General features: G+C 40.8%; 1 protein-coding gene across 7 annotated transcripts in view; it reads left to right on the top strand.

The window, feature by feature from the left end:
* Window positions 1-22,769, top strand: part of ATP11C (ATPase phospholipid transporting 11C (ATP11C blood group)) — a 202,657-nt gene that overhangs the window by 77,611 nt on the left and 102,277 nt on the right. Inside the window, exon 1 of one of the 7 annotated variants that reach the window (XM_073013386.1) lies at window positions 20,219-20,236. The exons of the other annotated variants lie outside the window; for them this stretch is intronic. The gene's annotated coding sequence lies outside the window, so the exon portion shown is untranslated. Of the gene's footprint in view, window positions 1-20,218; window positions 20,237-22,769 lie in introns of those variants that run through there. 7 annotated transcript variants of the gene reach the window in all.

Genomic DNA, 22,769 nt, shown 5'->3' on the forward strand with positions numbered 1-22,769 from the left:
TTAGGCCCCTCTTAGTGTTGGTGTGCTGGCATAAATCCCATGGCAGGATCTGCCCTAAGCCATATGAGGTAGCTATGGAACTGCGGAGAGGACCCATTCACTCCGTCCAGCAGTAGGACTTGTTACCATCCATGCAACATCACAAGCAGGGTTGTTGGTGATCATTCACGCACACACACATTTAGCCCTCCAGAATTTGACCACCAAGGAAGTACTTTACCAGATCCCACAGCTTCTCCTTCCTTGGTCTGTGCACAGAGTTGTTGCCGCAGTATGTGAGGATCCTTTAAGCTGGGTTGCTGGCCACCTTTTTTTTCCCCCCGTGTTGCTGAGAGCTTGGGTTATTCCTCCCACTGGGTGGGTCTTGATTTCTCACCCCTGAGACAGCCACAATAGGGCGGGGTGCACCTCCTCACCAGAGAGAGAACCAGAGACCACCCCTGGAGAGGAATGTAATCCCGGAGGAGCCCCCAAATTGTTATATATAAAGTTTCAGTGCTGCAAAAGGAATAGCACTCGAATATAAAATTTTCTTTTTAATTCTCAGCAGGGCAAGGTACTTCTATATAGAAGGGTGTGCCCTTACAGATGGAACAATGGTGAACACACCCAAAAGTTTTTTTTTTTGGCATGATCACATCTCACTGCAGTGTCAACCTCCTGGGTGCAAGCGATTCTCTCACCCCAGTCTCCCACATAGCTGGGACTATAGGCACATGACACCGCAGAAGTCTTAACTCATTCCAGAATGAACTCCAAATCCCAGAGTCTTGTTTAAATCAAATATAGATGAGAGACTCAAAGCACGATTCATCCTAATGTGAATTCCTCTCCAGCTGTGAGCCTGTGAAATTAACAAGTTATGTGCTATCAAAATAGCATAGGTTAGACATTCTCATTCCAAAAGGGAGGAATAACCAAGAAAGAAGGGATAACTCATCCCCACTAAGTCCAGAACCCTTCAGGGAAAACACCATTATGTTTTAAAGCTAAATAATAATCTCCTCTGACTACATATCCTGCATCCTGGGCACACTGGGATGGAGATTTGGCCTCCAAGGCCTCAGGCAGCCTTGCTTCTATGGCTTTGTTGGGTTCAGTGCACTCAGTAACTCACAGGTTGGAGTCTTCTACTTGCAGCTCTCCCAGGCTGATGCTGTAAGCTGGGAGCTCTACAGTTCTGGAGTCATGGTAATGGTCCCAGTCCCATATTTCCACTATGCATTTCCCTATTGAGGACTCTCTGTGCTGTCTCCAACCTCACATTTCTGCTTGGCATTTCCCTGGTAGGAGCTTTCTGTGGTGGCTCCACCCCTCTGACAAGTCTCTGTCTGGGCATCCAGGCTGTTTGTGAGATCCTTTGAAATCTAGATAGAGTTAGCTATGTCCCCACAACTCTCATATTCTGTGCACCTGCAGAATTGGCACCATGTAGACACCACCAAGGTTTATGGCATGGATTTTGTGGAGTGACAGCTCGATCCACACCTGGGCTCCCTTGAGCCATGGCTGGGTGATCATGGATCACTGGGCTGGAATGCAGGGAGAAGAGACTCTGGGCAGATAGCCTGTGGAGTGTGCCCCAGGTCTGTCCTCCAAAACCATTCTTCCCTCCTGTAGCTCTGGGTCTGTAGTGGGAGGACAGCCTCAAAGATCTCTGAAATGCCTTTGGGATCTTCCTCCGTTGTCTTGGTGATTCCTTTTGTTAGTATGAATCTCTGTAGCACAGGGTTGCTTGGCCACACCGTTGGGGCATTCTGTACGTGGCCAAGCTGAAAAATTAAAAAATCTTTCTGTTGTGCTTCTTTTATTTATTTATTTATTTATTTTTTTGAGGCGGAGTCTCACTCTGTTACCCAGTCTGGAGTGCAGTGGTGCAGTCTTGCTCACTGCAACCTCCACCTCCCGGGTTCAAGCAATTCTTTGCCTCAGCCTCCCGAGTAGCTGGGATTACAGGTGCCCACCACTACGCCTGGCTAACTTTTTGTATTTTTAGTAGAGACAGGGTTTTACCATCTTGGCCAGGCTAGTCTTGAACTCCTGACCTTGTGATCCACCCGCCTCGGCCTCCCAAAGTGCTAGGATTACAGGTGTGAGCCACCACGCCCAGTCCCTGTTGTACTTGTTTTTAAATTGTAAATTTCATCTTTAACTCATTTCTTTCTTTTCAAATCCTACTGTGTATATGGTTAAAAATAGCCACATTTTGAGATTTTGCTTAGAAATTTCTTCTACCAAATATCCTGGTTCATTAGTTCATTGCTCTTAAATCCTGCCTTCCATAAAGCCCTAGGTCATGCACACAATTCAGCCACATTCTTTGCCACTTCATAACAAGGATGGCGTTTACTCCAGTTTACGATAAGATATTTATCTTTTCTACCTGAGACCTCATCAGAATGGCCTTTATGTCTATGTTTATACCAACATTCTGATCGTGACCCCTTAAGCAATCCCTAAGAGGCCTCAGACTTTCCTCATAGCGTGTCTCTTCTTCTGAGCCCTCATCAGAATCATCCTTAATACTCCATTTATGGCAATCTAGGCTTTTTCTAATCTACTCTTCCAGGTTCTTCCAGCCCCTACCCATTACCCAGTTCCACGTTTTCAGTTATTATTATTTTTTTTTTTTGAGACAGAGTCTTGCTCTGTTGCCCAGGCTGGAGTGCAGTGGCGCGATCTTGGATCACTGCAAGCTCCGCCTCCCGGGTTTGCGCCATTCTCCTGCCTCAGCCTCCCGAGTAGCTGGGACTACAGATGCCTGCCACCACGCCCGGCTAATATTTTGTATTTTATTTTTTATTAGAGACGGGGTTTCACTGTGTTAGCCGGGATGGTCTTGATCTCCTGACCTCGTAATCCGCCTGCCTCAGCCTCCCAAAGTGCTGGAATTACAAGTGTGAGCCACTGCGTCCGGCCCCGTTTTCAGTTATTTTTTGTAGTAACAATCCTACTCTTGGTGCCAATTTTCTGTCTTTCTTCATTTTGTGTTGCTGTAATAGAATACCACACACGGAGTAATTTATAAAGAAAAGAAATTCATTTCTAACAATTCTGGAGGGTAGGAAGTCAAAGGTTGAGGACTTGGCATCTGTTGAGAACCTTCTTGCTGCATCATCCCATGGTGGAAGGCAGAAGGGCAAGAGAGGGCAAGAGTAAGTGAGCAAGAGAGGGCTGAACTTGCTTTTATAACAACCCATTCATGATAACCAACCCACTTCTGCAATTATGACATTAATCCATTCATGGGGGCAGAGCCCTCATGGCCTAATTATCTCTCAAAGGTTCCGGTCCTATCTCTTAATACCATCACAGTGGCATTTAAATTTTAACATGAGTTTTGGAGGGGACAGTCAAACCATAGCAGAGGTTTAAGTAAGGTGAAGACTGAGAACTATTCATTGGATTTGGCAGGTTAGAGTTAATGGGAGTGTGGGTCTATGGACCAGCTTACAGAGAGAGGGCTGAAAGAGTGAAGAGGAGGTGAGGAAGTAGAGATGGTATATTCTTTTGAGGAGAATGGTCATTTATTCAACGGTTATTTATTGAGCTCCTATCACATGTCAGGCCTTGTTCTAGATGTTAAGGGTATGTCAGTGAATAAAACAAACACATTTCTGCCCTGAAGAATACCACTTTACATTGGGCCTATAGAGGGAAGTGGAGAAGAGGCGAGAAATAAGGTTCACAGTCAAGGAAATTCTGGAGTTTTTTAAAGGAAAATAAGTATTTAAATAAATTTAAGTTAAGGAAACATGGGTAGATAGAAAGTAGAGATGAAGTGGTTGACAGTATAGGAAAGACAGGATAATTATTGGTCTAAAAATATGGAGAGATAGAGATCAAAACATAGGTAGAGGCTCTTTGTGAGTCTTGAATGGGAGAAGAAATTCTTTATTCTTTCTCAAACTGGAAGGAAAGGGCTGATGTGCACACCCAGGGCAGTGTGAGAGAATGCTTCCTAGATGACCCTGATTTTCTAAGGGATGTAGGAGCAAGGTCACCCATATAGAGAGGATTGTGATAGGGGTCTTGAGAGTCATGAAACTTTGAAATGAGCATTTAGGGTAAGTGGAGAGTCAGATGAAGGAAGACAAGTGGAGGTTTGTGGAGTAGCACTAAAGAGTTTGTAACGACTTTAATTTTTTATCAGTATGGTTTTACCAAAACTGTTCTCAGCTTCCTACATGCAGGAATGAAGAAAGCAGTTTGCGAGATTGGTCCTGGATTTAGAGCTTTGTAGGTAGGTCATTTATGGCAAAAAGCCAGGTTGGGAAGGAATTGAGAGGGCTGATGAGAGAATAGGTTCCATGAATCAATATGGTGTTCAGACATCAGAAGGAAAGTGCAGGTAAGGACTGGTAAGGGCTTTGAGAAACTGAGGGCAGGGTCAAAAGAGTAGTGGTCTTTAGCTGAGTGCAGTGCTGCATGCCTGTAGGCCCAGCTACTCAGAAGGCTGAAGTGGGAAGATCACTTGAGCCCAGGTGTTCAAGGCTGCATTGCACCATGATTATGCCTGTTAATAGCCACTGCACTCCAACCTGGGCAACATAGTGAGACTCCCGTCTCTTAAAAAAAAAAAAAAAAAAAAAAGAGGGTAGAGGTCTTAAAAAAAAAAAGAGAAAGTAGTGGTCTTAAAGAGCTATGTAGTAGAAGTTATGGAGCTGAAAAATGAGAGAGGGCTATTATGTGTCAGGGATGAAGCAGTATGTGAGAACAGATCCTATTCTCACTATAGAGGAGATGGGTAAACAACAGTGGAGGTGAAGATCCTTAAAGGAGTTTTGGGACTCAGCAATCTAGGTTTCTGGATTGGGGTGGATGTTGCATGTGGATGATAGAATTTTCAGGTACCATGGCAAGTGTTGGCATAGAGAACAAGTTTGAAAGCCAAATTTCAAACTTTTCAGCCAATGGGCAATAAGTGACCAGAGACTGGTGTTTGATAGTGATGCCAACAGATGGTAAAGGTCACTACAGATAAGAAGTCTAAGAACTATGAGATGGTATGTTCAGATTTCATCAGATGATGGCAGAAATTGAGATGGAGAGACCACCAGTGACCCAAACGAGTGAAGGCAAATGTCCAAGAGATGGATAGATAACCATGATGAGGATGGGTAAAAGCTGGTATCTCCAGATGATATCAAACTAAAGGGATGATGCCATGAGTATGGAGTAATGTACTCTGTAAGCAAGGGGGAGGCAAGAGGAAGCTTGCTTATCGCCCTCTGAGTTATATAGGTAAGAGGTTCACAGGGGGAAGAATTTTAAGTAAGAGAGCCAAGTTTCAAGGAATGGGGTGGCTGTAAGGAAGAGTTTCTGATGTTAAGATGTAGAGAGTTTGATTAACAAGGATGGCAGGTTCTATAGGATGTAGTTTTTTGTTTTTTGTTTTTTTTTTTTTGAGGCAGGATCTTGCTTTGATTTCCAATCTAGAGTGCAGTGGCACAATAATGGCTCACTGCAACCTCAACCTCCTGGGCTCAAATGATCATTCTGCCTCAGCCTCTGGAATAAATGGGACTACAGGCATGAGCCATCACATCCAGCTAATTGTTTGATTTTTTTGTAGAGATGAGTTCTCACTATGTTTCCCAGGATGGTCTTGAACTCCTGGGCTCAAGCAGTCCTCCCACCTCAGCCTCCCAAAGTGCTGGAATTACAGGTGTGAACCACTGCACCCAGCCATACAGGACATAGCTATTTGTTTGTTTGTTGATGAGACAGGGTCTCACTCTGTTGCCCAAGATAGAGTGTAGTGGCGCGATCTTGACTCACTGCAATCTCTGCCTCCCAGGGTCAACTGATCCTCCTGCTTCAATCTCCCAAGTAGCTTGGACTACCGGCGTGCCTGCCACCATGCCCGGGTAATTGTTTTGTATTTGTAGAGAAAGAGTTTTACCATGTTGCCCAGGCTTGTCTTGAACTCCTGAGCTCAAGTGATCTGCCTGTCTGGACCTCCCGAAGTGTTGGGATTATACGCGTGAGCCACTGCACCTGGCCCAGGACTTAGTTTAATGAATGGGAGAGAGAGAGGGAAGGGGAACAATTAGGTCATGTATGTGGGGTAGAAGAAGAAAGCCCACAGCAGTAAGTAGATGAGGATGGGCAATTGGATGAGAGTCATGGGTAGATGTAATTGGCCTTTGGGTCCCACATCTTTTTTTTTGTACAGGCATTTTTAGTAAATGCCATGTAAGCAGTGCAGAGTGCCACAGGAGTCACCTGTCAGTCACTTCCACCAACCGTTTCCCTTTGCAGATACTGTCTGGGTCTGAACCTGATTAGAGGTCTATGTTATAGGCTTCCTACCCCAAATCCTAATGTTTATTCTGACTAATATCAATCTGTTTCAGTCAGAATACAAACTATAACATTGAATATCCTATTTTAGAAATGTAGCCAGAATCCTTACTTACATGATCTATGTTTATGTTTCTTTTAAATTTTAAATGTATTCCTAGGAGTGAACGAAAGCATTTCTTCATAGTATTTTATGGTCACCATTAGAGCCCAAATCTTGCTTTCCCTATAGCAACTGGGTGGTTGTGTTTTTATTAATCTATTAATTTATTTTTAAAAAGAAAAAAGAACAGTAGCAAAAGTAAAGTAAACCTTAGGAGTTACACAGCGGATTGCATGCTTATGCTGTGGACTATTGCTAACCCAACCTTTAACATTTACAAAGCCAGTTTTTATTAGCTCTTTATTCTTAGTTATCAGATATACTCCAGTTCTCTAAACTAAGTCCAGAGGTGGTCATTATTGAGATTTATAGCCACTGATACCACAAAGTCTTATAATTTAGCTGTTTAAGATTTTTTTGGGGTGAAATTTATTTAGGAAGGAAACCTAGTGTTCACCAGGTTGGAAACAACTGGACATTAGTAAAATTGAAGCTCCTTAGCAAAGCTTATTCCGGTTTGTTATATAACTTACCGGTTAAAAGCCAGAGGCTACCTGGATTCATGCAAGAGGCACTATTTCTCAAGGTCAAGCAATGCATGGCCCTTTATTGCAAACTTTTCTTTTAAATATGAATGTATAAGTCAAACGTATTTTTGGATGATCATAGTGAAACCCGAAGATCCATAATGAAGTTTATATGACAGAGATCCCCACACAACAATCTGAGCGATCTCTATAGTGGTGTACAACTTCCCTCTTGCTTTGGCAGTTTCTTAAACATAATTATTCCCAAAGCAAATCTATTCAAACATATTAAAATAGAATGGGACAGTATTTGGCAAGCATAAGCATGTTTTAAAAGTGATTCCAAAGATTTCTTTTAAAGGTTTTAGTTCTAAGAATGATGGATAATGAGAATTGCAGAAAATTAGCAAGAGTTCTCTTGCCAAGAACAGTTGTTTGGGAAAGCTTTGGGCTTTAAATAGAGGGAATTATGAATAAAGACAGTAGTTGATAAAGATGAATACAGTAAAAATTAAAGTGTTGTTGCCTTTATGAGTATTTTATGTATAAACTTGATTGATGTAAACTTGATTGTTCAATGCTTAAAAGCTCTAATTAATGTAGTTTATACTTAGTATGAAGCACATCAAGGTCTCCATTTTCTCTACTCACTGGAATAATTGAACTATATATTTAGACTTTTCTCACTGCTTCACTCCCTACATGTATTCCTCTTTACTTTTCTCTCAAAAATCCCTGACTTATCCTGATATTAAAAATAAATTGCTTTAAACATTTATTGTTAATAAATGCATTAATGAAAAAGCAGAAACATTTATGGTGGTTTCCCTAGTTTCTTAAAACAAATCTCTGTAAGGGTTCCTAATTTAGTTCTGTTCCACATTGCCCTCTGGTCACTAAATCAAACATAGAGCCACTGCAGCTTAGGGAGCTGCCATTCTAGCAAGGCAAGCTCGTGCTAGGGCACTAGCTGGAAGCCTGTTTTGAGCTGGCTGGAGGCTATGAACCCCCTAAGGAAAGAGACAGGGTCCCTTGGGCCTGAGGCTTATCAGTGATGGGAGGAAATGTTGGGTCCAGCCCCTGGGGAGGTGAGGTGCACTAGAGAAACTGAGAGGCAGCCAAGTGTGTCCACCAGGACCTAATGTTGCTCACAACCCCTTAACCACTTAATCATCTGTCGTTCTTTTAAGTAAATGCCTGCTTATGCTCATTTTATCATTTTGAACATTCCTTCTTCAGGGTGCTAACTTGACAAACTTTTGGTAAATCTGTACAATATTAGATAACCACGGGAACCTTCTTATCAACTCCCACATTTTATGAATGGGAAAACAGACTCAGAGAGGGGGAACTGAGATACAGAGTTGGCTTTCTGGTAAGATAAGCTTCCTAATTTAGCATGGGAATTATGCTTATCTCTGTGTCTAGCTCATTCCATGTTCTTTAAATATTTGTTTCAATAAAATGGGATAGGCCTTTGGGTTAGGGGATCTCACAAATACACAGCCCTCCCCTCCCCCCCCCCCCCCCCCCCCGCCCACACACAGATTATTGATTTGATTTGGAAAGAATGGTAGGAGAAGGTGAATGTCTGAGGCCAACCATTTCCAATTCTAAATCTGTGGCCCCCTTGTTCAGAGCTGTTAACTGCTCTGACCATCTTCTCCTCTTTAGTTAGGGTGCTACCAGGGCAGTATGGAAGGTTCCTTCCTACTGCTTGCCCTGCATATGTGCTTTCTTCTTACTCCAGGCCTTTCCTGCATTGCAGGTATTGCAGAGCCACGTGGTATGACACAGTTGGGTGAATTTGATTACACATGCTTTTTATTTCTGCTTCCAGTCTAGTGCTTACCCAGAGCCCTCCACTCTCTGCTACTCCTTGCATTCAACCCTAAACTGAGTCATTTATCATAACCTTTGCCGAATCTTTTGAAGCTAATTTTTCTTTCCTTTTTGCAAGCATTTTGAATGTTTTATTGAAGTCTTGAATGAAGTCACAATGTACTATTCTGTCTTTTGTTCATATGCTAATTAAGAAGTGTTATCAGGTTAGCGTGGCATAGTTCATTTACAAAACTATTCATGGTCATTTTGATTTTATAGGTTTCTCTCTGTTTCGATTTCACAAAGACTGTATATCTGGTTTTATTTTAGTTAAAAAAAGTTAATGTTAATTTCATTTGTGCTCACTGAGTTTCAAGTGTAATAATCTTGCAGATATATTTCACCTATTTTTATTAGAATTATATTTTTTTCCATGGACATCAGTTTTTTTTTTCTTTTTTCTGTGTCAGAAGCAACTAGTTATTGGCAGCAAAGGAATTTACTATTCCATTGTGCTGTGTAACACAACTAACATTTTTTTCAGTATTTATGATATGAAGGTACTGTTTCATAATTGCTTTATAAGTTGTCATCAACATAATCACCCGCATTTAGACTAGTGGGAAAACTGAGACATCACATGGTTAAGGAACTTGCCCCAGGTTACATAGCTAATAAGTGGCAGAACCAAGATTTGAACCCAGATATCTGGTCCCAGAACTGATACACATAGCCAGTATACTTCTGTTCTTCATCATCCCTTGTACAGCCTCTTTGAAACAACCTGGTAATAGCCATGCTCTGTGAAAAAAGGCCATTAAAATTGTAAATATCAGAGTACCTCTGATTTTTGAGCATCAAAAATATACCCATTAGAAGATATTCATGAGATAGTTAAACATTGAGGCTGCAGCCTTGATCATACTATATTTTCATCTACAGTCATACATAGCTTGATGACCCTTGGTGATCTCAAATGACTCTAAATGATATTCTGATTTTGGGGCTAGGCCTGTTTAATCAAATGAGTGAGCCATATCTATAATTCTTCCATCCGTCCGTCCGTCCATCTATCCATCCATCCATCCATCCATCCATCCATAGAATTCTTCATTTGCGTGTAACAGACACTTAGGTGTTACTTATCCTTACTGCAGAAGAAGAAGCCCTGTTGTATCCTAAGAAAATAAGACACAGCTTCAAGAATCACTGGCTGATCACCTTGAGGGGAAGCCAGTTTGTAAGGGTTTGCCAATTTTATGTATCTGCAGCCTTCCATATGTTACAGGGACTCTTAATTAAGCTGCTGAATTTGGCATTAGTTGAACTCTCAGTTTACTTTCAAGGAGAGTCATGCAGACAATTCCAGTCCAAGAGAACAGCAGTTGGGAATAAACTGATAAACTTGGCGAGAAAATGAGGTGGGAGATTAATTTGGTGACAGCAGAGCATTCTTGCTGGAGACTACTAGTGGTAAATGAAGTTAGAATGGCAAGGGAAAGTAAGGTTTGTTAGAGTAGCTCTGAAACCAAGCGCAGTATACAACTGAAAATAAAATTCTCTTGTCATTGTGTGCAGACTCTAGCTTTGGAGCCTGACACATTTGAATTATACAGCAGATTTTCAAACTAATTTGATCATATTCAAGATCACAAGAGGCCAAAATTACCCAAGGCTCAGACACATTAATCTCCTGGAAATTTAAGACAAACTACACAGCCCCAGTCAGCCTCTACATTTCAGCAACTCATTCCTTTCTTCTTCTGTATTTACTTAGCAGTGTGCTGTAAATATACTAATATACTTCCTTCACTTATGTCCTACTTGTGTTTCCTGTCAATTCCATGAGATTGTAAACTTGCCTATTGCAGGAAATAATACAGCCCTAGCTCAGAGGTCAGTGAGACGTAGAATGCAAGCGAAAGGAGAGAAGTGATTGGGCTTCGCCTCAGCCTGCACCTACTACCCAGCTGATACTTTTCACAACGGCAAAAGGTGAAAGAGTGGAAGAAGAGGAGGAGAGTTACCCTATGGCACATGGCAGGAGGAAGATCGGTACCCTTGGAGGGCATGTATGGAATTTAAAACCTGCTCACTTTGGGAGGCTGAGGCGGGTGGATCATGAGGTCAGGAGATCGAGACCATCCTGGCTAACACGGTGAAGCCCTGTCTCTACTAAAAATACAAAAAAATTAGGTGGTTGTGGTGGCGGGTGCCTGTAGTCCCAGCTACTTGGGAGACTGAGGCAGGAGAATGGCGTGAGCACAGAAGGCGGAGCTTGGAGTGAACTGAGATTGCACCACTGCACTCCAGCCTGGGTGACAGAACGAGACTGTCTCAAAAAAGCAAAACAAAACAAAAAAACCTGCTCATGCATTCTGGGCAGGGCAAGGCAAGGCAAGATAAGTGGAGCCTTCGATAGCAATGGGCCTGTCTTTGAGTTATAACCTGATAAGGTCCTAGTCCCAGGAACATAGCTGGGGGAACGAGGAAGAAATAGTAACTTTCCTTAGGCAAATCACTTTAAAAAATCACCTTACTAGGTTCTTCCATTGTTTCTGAGCTCCAGAGCAAGATGGAGTGTGTATATATGTGTATGTATGTATAATGTTTTAAGAACTTTATTGTTTATTGCCTTTTCTATCACAGGGTACCAGAAAATTTGGTAAGTGGCAATTTTTGTGATTGAAATATACCACTTAGGTGTTCTAGTTGTTTTTCTACACAAGATTCACTGTAGTCTCAGCATATGGATGGCAAAAGCTGATAGGAGAAAATTCTCTCTCTCGTCTTTTGCATATCAATGAAAGGAGAGTTTTCCTTACCACTCTGCAGCTCTTGAATGTTGAATTTTAATATTCTCATTTGGAGTTTCATTTGAACAAGTAGCTTTCTTCTCCAACTCATTGTACTAACAGTCACTTCAATCTGCAGTTCTCCTTCTCTACTCCACCTCACCCTTTGTAGAAACAATTATTTGATCTTAGTGAGGTTTAGACACAGTTCATTAACTAATATTTTGTATTTATAAAAATTCAAGTGTGTGGATGAAAACTACTGAAACAAACAAGTCTCATTGTCTAATTGTAGTGGAGTATCTATGTTTGGAGTTGATTGCCCAGTGGTGTTGTGGAGACTATGACCCAACAAATAGTGCCATTGATTACATGCTGTTGTTTACTCATTTATTAGTAAACCCTTTGGGCTTCGTTACTAATTGTTATGTCAAATATCTAAATAAATAATATCTGTTAATCATTGAGATGTTATTCTTTAAAATGTAATTTTTAGGTTCTAAAAGATGCAAAGATAATGTTATATCACATCAGTGTCCTTTGACAGCTTTGGCAGAGTCTTAAAAAAATTTTTTTTTTTTTTAATTTCCATAGGTTTTTGGGGAACAAGTGGTATTTGGTTACATGAGTAAGTTCTTTAGTGGTGATTTGTGACATTTTGGTAAACCCATCACCCGAGCAGCATACACTGAACCCAATTTGTAGTCTTTTATCCCTCTTCCCCCTCCCACCCTTCAGTTTTTTTTGTGTGTGTGGGACTTTATAACATTATCTTTGCACTTTTTTTGAAGCCTGACATTTTTTTGTTTGTTTTTGTTTTGGAGACAGAGTCTCGTTCTGTCACCCAGGCTGGAGTGCAATGGTGCGATCTCGGCTCACAGCAACCTCCGGCTCCTAAGTTCAAGTGATTCTCCTGCCTCACCCTCCTGAGTAGCTGGGATTACAGATGTCCGTCACGACTCTCGGCTAATTTTTGTATTTTTAGTAGAGACGGGTTTTGCCATGTTGGCCGGTCTGGTCTCGAACCCCTGACCTCAGGTGATCTGCCCACCTCCGCCTCCCAAAGTGCTGGAATTACAGGCATGAGCCGCCATGCCTGGCCCAAACCTGCAATTTTTAATTCCATGTGTATTGTCTTCTCATGTGTGTTAGTTTGTAAGTGTTATTTCTCCCTGCTCTGCTTGCAGAGAAATCAATGCTGTGAAAAATACCCTGCCCCAGTTTATGATTATTAAGTGAGATAAACTTTAAAAGAGAACGGCTCATGGCTGGCTGATGTGAATGTTTGCCTTGTGCCCAGCCTCTGTTCCATGGTACACACTAGTGCCGAGTGATAGGCCCTTCTGAAAACCTTTTACAATTGTCCTTGTATTTTATGGCAGGTTATGTTCACAGAAAATTTTCTGTAAGTCAAAATAATGTAAATTGAATCTGATTTTCTTCACAGAAGCAATATTACATTGGGGATTATATCTCTGGCCTAAAGCCTGACTTTTTATAAAAATAGAAATAGCTGTAACCGTCATTTTAATCAACTGTTTAATCATCTGGAAATGATGATTCTGAATACTGTTCAGGAGAAAATTGTCTGAAGTATGTTTAAAATCAGTTAACAAGGCATCACAATAACCAGTCACATTAAATTATGTTTAATGAACTAAAGTGTCGTAGTAGACTATACAAAGTTTTTGTCATAATCACTGCCTTGTTTTTACTGAAACTACTTAGAAGATTGTTTTTCTTAAAACAGTTTCTGCAAAGTCAAGGACTTCTCACAGGATTTCTTTTAGTAAATTTTGATAGGTATGCTTAAGGAGACTTCTGGGGGAGACTTTGAAGAGACTTGGTATTATGGCTTTTTGAGAAACTGAATTGAGATTTTCTTCATACTTTGCTTTGCTCATTGTAAATTCCCTGTGGCAGGCATAGATTTTGGAGAACAAGTTCTTGGTCTGTCTTCATTTTGATTGTCACCAGAGAAGGGTTAATGATAAAGTTATGGTTGTTGAGATCTGAAGGATTATTATCAGTAGTTAAAGAGGGAAGAGTATTCTATGCTGAGGGAAACAGTGGAATACTGAGGGACAAGAAGGGTCCTGCGGCTTACCTGGAATGGAAAAAAGGCCAATTGGTTACAATAGAGAAAGAGAAGAGGAGGGCAGATGAACTTGAGGAAATAGGAGGAAGAGACCAGACTGGGTATAAAACTTTATAGGTCAGAATAAGGATTTTATTTTTCAGTTCTAAGATCAGTGGGAAACCATTCAAGTGGGGCCTGGAGGAGCAATATGACCAGGTTTGTGCTGCACATGGTTGTTGTGTGGTCCTGGCTAGGTTAGCCCTCAGGGTACTGTGCAGCCATCATTCTTGGCACTTAGCTGATTTGTATGAGCATTTGATGAATGCCTGGTCTCCCCTCTTGCTATACTCTAAGCTCCTTGAAGGCAGGGACTGTGTCTTTTATTCATCACCCTGTCTCTAGTGCTGTACACATAGTAGGAGCTCGATAAATATTGGTTGAATGATTGTATCAACTGTGTTAACAGATTTACCTTGTGACCCGCTATTAGTCAAGGGAGTTACTTTTTTATTGAGGTGAAATTCACATAACATAAAACTAACCATTGTAAAGTGAACAATTTATTGGAATTTAGTACATTTATATTTTTTATAACCACTAACTCGTACCGAGTTCCAGAACATTTTTATCTCCTAAAAAGGAAACTCCATACTTATTAGTTACTCTGGATTCTCCCCTCCCCCTAGCACCTGGTAACTACCAAAATGCTTTCTGTTTTTATGGATTAACCTATTCTGCATATTTCATATGATGGAATTATACAATATGTGACCTTTTGTATCTGGCTTCTTTCACTGGCATAATGTTTTTGAGATTCATTCACATTTTAGAACATACCAATGCTTCATTCATTTTTATGGCTGAATAATATTTCGTTGTATGGATATACCACATTTTGTTCATTCATCAGTTATGGACATTTGGGTTGTTTCCATCTTTTTTTTTTTTTTTTGAGACAGAATCTTGCTCTGTTGCCCTGGCTGGAGTGCAGTGGTGTGATTGCGCTCAGTGTAATCTCTGCCTCCTGGGTTCAAGCAATTTTCCTGCCTCAGCCTCCCGAGTAGCTGGGATTACAGGCATCTGCCACGACACCCAGCTAATTTTTGTATTTTTAGTAGAGACGGGGTTTCACCATGTTGGCCATGCTGGCTTGAACTCCTGACCTCAGGTAATCCGCCTCCCAAAGTACTGAGATTACAGGCATGAGCCACTGCGTCCGGCTGTTTCCACCTTTTGAATAGTGCTGCTATGAACATGCGTCCACAAGTTTTTGTTCTAATACCTGTTTTCAATTATTTTGGGCCTATACTTAGGAGTGGAATTGCTGGGTCATATGGTAATTCTATGTTTAACTATTTAATGAACTGCCAAACTGTTTCTTATAGCAGCTGAATCATTTTACAGTCCCACCAGCACTGTATGAGGGTTCCAGTTTCTCCACATCCTTGCCAACACGTGTTATTTTCTTTCAGGCTGTTCATTCACACCTTCTGGAATGCGTGAATGAACTTCCCCTTATTTGCAGTGAATATTTCATTCCTTGGTGCTTTATCACATTGTTATTTCACAGTATGAAAATTGAAGTGAAACTCAAAGGTACACTGGAAAGAATTGGATTCTAAATTCATAACATTTGAGTCCAACAGCATTCTGGTACATTGCTTTCTGAGACAGACCTGCAACTATTAGGAGAACCCCACTTTTTCTCTTATATACTATTTTTAGGATTGAAGAAGCAGTCTAAAGGACTAATCTCACATCCAGAGAAGTTTCTTCCTTCTGAACATATAAAGCATTTAACGACTCTTCTATTGGAGGTGTCTTTTGAGAGTCGCATTGAGAATTATAAGAAAGCCCCATGTAGTCTTATAGCAGAACGTTCTCATCATAGGTAATTTTCTATTGGTTTGACACATTTGTATTTCTACCCTTCTTCTTTTTGTTTCTGTTTTGTTTTGTTTTGTTTTACTTTAGCTGTGCTCAGCATGCAGGGAATAGTTGTATTTGCTTATAGTAAATGACTGGGAGCCAAGCTGGGATGTCAGCAGAACATCATAGAATACTCAAGTACACTGACTATATAAAGATCATTACAGATTCCTGCCCATTTGAAGTAATCAGACTATCAGTCCACCATTAATTTGAGGTCTATCAGTCCTCATTAATAATGCTACCAATGCAAATGCACTTTAATTTCCATTCTTTGAGGACTGCCTATATTTCATTGGGTTCTGCCATTTTTCTACCATTAAGTAATGTTATAACTATTTTCTATTTGACAGCATTTAAAACGTTTTACATCATATCTGAGTTTGCAAAGTAGAGTAAGAATAGACTTAGAATTGCATTAATATGTTGCACACACATACGCTTTTTATAATAATGCAAAGTGGAGTGAAATGCATTGCAGTCAGGAGAATTGAGTCTTTATGAACCTTTAATTTTTGAGTACTAGTCATAACTAAGCTGCTTGCATTCCACTGAGCAAAGGTTTCTTAATGAAGAAACCTACAACTACTATGTTGTTTCATGATTTAGCTGAAAGCATTAGTTTCTGTTTAAAGCTTCCTAGGCATTTTTTAATGTTGGCTGTAAATTCTTATAATGGTTCTGGATACCCCCTAGGTGTGCTTTAGAAATACCCCATTGCTATTTTCAAGCATATACTTGAATAGAACTTCTAACTACTGTTTGTCCTATTTGGTAAAAAACATTTGTTTTGTGGAAAATTGTTTGGTTTGAGGGTGGTTTGGCCTTTAGTGTGAGTGGTGTTTGTTTTCGCAAAGTCATGAATTTTGAATGTGTACACTCTAATAAAAATTATTTCAAATGGCTTTATCTCTCCCCCCTGCCCCCGTGTGTGTGTGTGTGTGTGTGTGTGTGTGTGTATGTGTTTTCATTTGACTGCAGAAATCCTGTGTACAGGTAAGATTTGTATTCTAAGAGGTTTATTAATTTTAAAAATTGCCCTTATGGTAGTTAATTCTAACCTGATTTACTTGCGGTTGTTTGTACCTTGGTTGCTGGGAAGTGAATTTCATTCCCTTTTATCAGAGGAGTAAACACTTTCCCTAGGGTAACAGGCACGTTTGAGAAGGCATTCATTTTTTCACATTTAAAGATTACCATTAAGTAAATTGCTACTGTGGTGCTTTAAGTGAGCATCTTAAAAGCCTGAAAGAACCAGTGTACCCTCTAGTGTACCAAAAGTAGCACCCTGAAGGAGTTTTATCTAGTCAGTTTGTACTTAAACATTTTTTTTTAATTATACTTTAAGTTCTAGGGTACATGTGCACAACGTGCAGGTTTGTTACATATGTATACATGTGCCATGTTGGTGTGCCACACCCATTAACTCGTCATTTACATTAGGTATATCTCCTAATGCTATCCCTCCCCTCTCCCCACAATAGGCCCCAGTGTGTGATGTTCCCCTTCCTATGTCCAAGTGATCTAATTGTTCAGTTCCCACCTATGAGTGAGAACATGCGGTGTTTGGTTTTCTGTTCTTGCGAAAGTTTGCTGAGAATGATGGTTTCCAGCTGCATCCATGTCCCTACAAAGGACACGAACTCATCCTTTTTTATGGTTGCATAGTATTCCATGGTGTATATGTGCCACATTTTCTTATAAATCATGCTGCTATAAAGACACACGCAGACATATGTTTATTGCGGCACTATTCACAATAGCAAAGACTTGGAATCAACCCAAATGTCCATCAGTGACCAACTGGATTAAGAAAATGTGGGACTTAAACATTATTTTAAAGGCATTAGCACATGAACCTTTCCCTGGTCTTTGTGACTTTTCATGATGTTTCATTGATTTTTTTCCCTCCTTTTCTGCTTTGAAGCCTGACATTTTTTTGCTTGTTTTTGTTTTGGAGACAGTCTTGTTCTGTCACCCAGGCTGGAGTGCATTGGTGCGATCTCGGCTCACTGCAACCTCCAGCTCCCGGGTTCAAGCGATTCTCCTGCCTCACCCTCCTGAGTAGCTGGGATTACAGGCGCCCATCACCACTCCCAGCTAATTTTTGTATTTTTAGTAGAGATGGGTTTTGCCATGTTGACCAGTCTGGCCTCGAACCCCTGACCTCAGGTGATCCGCCCACCTCAGCCTCCCAAAGTGCTGGGATTACAGGCATGAGGCACCGTGCCTCACCCAAACCTGCAATTTTTTATTCCACGTATATTGTCTTCTCGTGTATATTAGTTTGTAAGTTATTCTTTATCCTGAAACAGGGAGTAATCTCTTCCTCACCCTTGAATGTTTTGTTTTGTTTTGTTTTAGGGGACTAGGCTGAAACAGGTGGCAAATGATGGAACATCCAAAGCCACATTTCAAGTTTTTTTTTTTTTTTTTTTTTTTTTTTTTTGAGATGGAGTCTCGCTCTGTCACCCAGCTGGAATGCAGTGGTGCGATCTCAGCTCACTGCAGCCTCTGCCTCCCGGGTTCAAGTGATTCTCCTGCCTCAGCCTCCAAGTAGCTGGAATTACAGATGTGTACCACTATGCCCGGCTAATTTTTGTGGTTTTAGTAGAGACGGAGTTTTGCCATGTTGGCCAGGCTGGTCTCAAACTCCTGACGTCAAGTGATCTGCCCGCCTCGGCTTCCCAAAGTGCTAGAATTATAGGCGTGAGCCACCGCACTCGGCCGGCCACACTTCAAGTTTTATTGCTAGAAAATCTGTCCCTACTAGCTGGGTGCGGTGGCTCACGGCTGTAATCCCAGCACTTTGGGAGGCCGAGGCAGGTGGATCACCTGAGGTCAGGAGTTCGAGACCAGCCTGGCCAACATGGTGAAACCCCGTCTCTACTAAAAATACAAAAATTAGCTGGATGTGATGGCGGGCGCCTGTAATCCCAGCTATTCAGGAGGCTGAGGCAGGAGAATTGCTTGAACCCAGGAGTAGGAGGTTGCAGTCAGCCGAGATCGCACCATTGCACTCCAGCCTGGGTGACAAGAGTGCAACTCTGTCTCAAAGAAAATCTGGCCCCACTTTCCCCTGCTTCATTTTAGATCAGATTATTTGGTCAAGTCCCCTCCAAGTTACATATGAAGAAACCAATGCCAGGACTTCCACAAGATACATATAGACGAATTGATGGTAGAAGGCTAATAGGACCTCGATCTCCTGGTTTCTTCCCTCTCTTTATTAAGCTTTAGAAGCAAAAACACCCACCTAGGATCATAGCCAAACACTTAATTTTACCCATTTTTGGCATACATGGATAGAAATCGTCACAAATGCAGCAGTGATCTCACCTCATACCCTTGAGTGCTTTACCAGTATAGCTGATTGTGAATACCTTATGTTTTTCCTACCAGTAGACTCTAGCATAGATGTAGCCCAGATATGTAGACATGTTTGCTGAGATAAGAGGTGTATTCCCGTAGCATTGCCCAAAACATGCTGTACAGAATGTCATGTCACTGTAATTTCCTTGTGGGAAAAAAGTTCTGTGGTCAAAAAATTCTGGGAAATGCTGACTTACACAAAGTTAAAAAAGGTTTCTTTAAGACTTTATGGAGCTTTTACTATGTGGGTATGCATTGTGAATAGCCAGGAGGAGGGGTGGGCTTCCCCTTTCTCTAAGGAACCTCATTATTAACTTGTTCCATGTAATTCAGTCTGGGGAACATTGAGTGTGGTATCCTGATATTCTTGCCATTCATCTTACTGTGGCATTCCTAGTTGGCAGTACTCAAAGGCACATTAAAATTTAGCAATCTAAACAATTTTTATTTATATGTAAGGCATTACTGAATATTTGTCATGCTCTTTTATGCTTCAATATCCAAGTTATATATCGCACTTCAAACGTCTTGCTAATTTATATAGTCGCTTTTAAGCATGTTTTAGGAATAATTACAATCAGATCACCTGTTACATTTATAGCGGCATCCAGTCTTTATAGTGCACAAAAGCTTCAAATCCAAGGCTTTGGGGAGAGAGAAGAGATGATGGAGAGACAGTGTCAATAATTCCCGTGCAGTTCCCAAGCGCCTGTGTGCTCTGCCACAAAGGGAGAAACGAATTCTTATTTTTACTGTCAGGGTGTCAGACCAACAGTTCCAAAATACTAACGGTATATGTTCTGGACAGCAGCCTCCATAAGCTCCTCGAGTGGCCGTCAGTTGTCATCAAACATGGCACTTGTCAGCCTCCCTGGCTAACTCTAGTCCTCTTCATGAACACTGAAGAACTGTTTTCAAAACCAAGCACTCTCTGCTAGTGGACCATAACTCATCCTGCCCTTTTAGGCAGGAGTAGCACCAAAATGTCCTGTGCCTCTTCTGTAGAGCCAGAAACTTTCTTGCTTTAAATAAAACATTTACATGTGGGTTGTGTTGAGGACATTGCCTAGTTCCATGCTGTCCCAGTCGTTAAGAGTTTTAATATTCCCATAGTTTAACATCTGCAAACCTCATCCTTCATTCCTGCGAATAGTTTACAGTCATTTAAAGTGATTTCTGGGTGTTTCTGTTAATCCTGCTGTAAGCAGTCTGTTACGTTATGTGCCCTTATTTTACAGATAAGGAAATGAAGCTCAACTAAGTCATTTTCTCCAGGTCTCATTTTGAAGAAAAAAGAAAGGTATAAATAATATTTCTCAGAGTCATAACTGTCTTGCTTCCCCTATCCCCTCCAGATTTTGCCCTGAAAGCCTTCCCTATAGGAAGAATGTTTTTTTTAAAGAGATGGGGTCTTACTCTGTTGCCTAGGCTGGAGTGCAGTGGTGATCATAGTTCACTGTAACCTTGAACTTCTGGGCTTACGTGGTCCTCCTGCCTCAGGCTCCCTGGTGGGTAGGACTAGAGGTGTGTGCCAACATGCTCCACTAAATAAATTTTTTTTTTTTTTTTTGGTAAAGACAGGGATCTCACCGTGTTTGACCAGGCTGGTTTGGAACTCTGGGCCTCAAGCAAAGCATTGGGATTACAGGTCCAAGCCACTGTGCCAGGTCCAGGAAGAATGCACCCTCTGCCCCAAAACCCCTTACTTTCTTCATTTATTCAACTAAGCCGTGCTCCACAATAGAAACTGGCTTTTTACCTACCTCTTTTGTTGGGGATGTTAAGAAAAGTTATAGCCCGGATGTGCTGTTTAAATTAATTACATTTACAACTCGGGCAGTTTTTAAGCCAGTTTGCTTTTTGTATGGTATTTAACAGTTTACTTGGAAAAGTGCATTCATTGTTTTTGCTGGACACACTCCAACTTATATTTGAACTGGCAGACCTTTCTAGAAAACTTATCACTTTTATAGTAATGACACTATCATTGAAAAAAGAAAGAAAACCCTGTTCGGATCATCAGACACCCGTTTTACGATATTTTTTTCTTTTGCTCCAGTTAGAGTTTCTTATCTCTTCTTACACTGTAATAAAAATTCTTCTCTGGTGATCTAGAAAGTAATTTTTGGATGAGAATTTCTCTCTTCTAGGTAATGATACTGGTAAAGGCATTTTTCTCCCTAATATCCAGTGACTTTTTTCCTTGTGATTGTTAGATGTTACTGTTGGCTGCTGAGATATAACTTTCTTACCTATGAGATATCTAAATAGTGAGAAAAATCTTCCATCCCTAAGGGACCTTTCCACATAAACCATCTGCTTAGGCCTTATATATATTCTTGCATATGTTTTTGAAGCTTGAATTTACAGTATTACAGTCACTCTCTTAGGGTGGGGAAACTCTGTATAATAGTGAATACTTAGATTATGTCTCTTCCTCTTAAACTACAACTAAAAGTTCAATTCAACTTTCCTCAGAAGCTTATTGTTTAGCCCCACTTTTTATTGTGGTCCATTTATTGTAGGCAGGGATTAGAAAAGAACTTCCCAAGATGAGGAAAAATTACTGTGTGATGTAAGATACGGATATTTTAAAATAATAACACCTTAAAATACGAAAGTTGCAAAGGCAAATCAGGTCTTTTGAGAAGAATAACAAAAAGATGTTAAATGGTGCAATAATGGGGCTAAGGCCGCCAGAGTACTGCTTTGAGCTCTTAAGGAATAGACTGTTGTCTGATGCTTCCTTTGCTGCCTCCCATGGAAGTACAGGAACTAGGCAAGCCATAATTGGCTCACTTCCCAAGTTCTGGGAAACTTTACAAGGATCACTGGGGTTGGTACAAGTTGCTTGATAATCTGCAGCATTCTCTCTGAGATTTAGCTGCCATTGTGTTGCCAAATTTCTGCATGTCAGTATGCAGATGGTCCCATCTCTCCCTTCAGCCTCTGAGGTTTGTAATATATATTTTATTCTCCTCTTTTCAGCCAGGTTGAGTTTTGAGGTCTTGGGGCCTGCTTTATTCCTGCTTTTTATTTGCATGTATATTTTTATCCATTTCCTGAGGGTAATCGTAAATGGTTAGCTGGATTGTCAGCCTCACTGCTCCTATCTTTAGAGTTAAGAATCTCCTTATTTAGAGTTTTAAATTTTGTTAAGTGTTTGGAATGAAAGACTGTGTGTAGAGATGGGTAGGGTGAAAGTGAAAGGGAACTTCTGAGGCTTTGTATACTTGCTAGTTAAATTTTTGTGCATATTGTCAGGCTTTGTGTTAGGAAAGATTCTGTTAATAAGGAAAGTTGAGTTGCTGAGACCCCAAAGGAACACTGAGAGTCGCAGGTTACTTCCTATAAATGGAAGAACCTGAATCGTTAAAAGATAAAATTCCTGTTAGAATCCTGAATCACAGAATGTTTACAGTATTTTTGATCCATCAACTTTCTACTAGCAATCCTTTAATGAAGCTGCATTTCAGTCTTTAGAGCCACAATTTCTGTAGCCCTGAAGTTCTTGGAGTAAGGGCATGGTGGGGGAAGGGTGATCAGATTGGGAATACTTAGAATTGATTGTCCCTGGTGAAATTAAACTGCTCAGTGGATCACTTTGAGATAATGAAAGGTCCACTCTGAGCTTGCAAACAAGGCATTGCTCTTATCCAAATCCTCATGGTCAGTGCTTTTTCTTAAGCGTTGTGCTTGGTGATTTAGGTGTTTGTGTGAGGCTTAATGTCCATTTCCTATAGCAGTTTTTATTCAATTAAATGTGCTGCCATTGGGTAATGCCTAATTAGAGAAATCTTTGTGTTTAGGAATAAGCTTTGCGTATTCATTTG

The sequence above is a fragment of the Chlorocebus sabaeus genome, chromosome X (genome assembly GCF_047675955.1).
Source record: "Chlorocebus sabaeus isolate Y175 chromosome X, mChlSab1.0.hap1, whole genome shotgun sequence".
NCBI classification, from domain to species: Eukaryota; Metazoa; Chordata; class Mammalia; order Primates; family Cercopithecidae; genus Chlorocebus; species Chlorocebus sabaeus.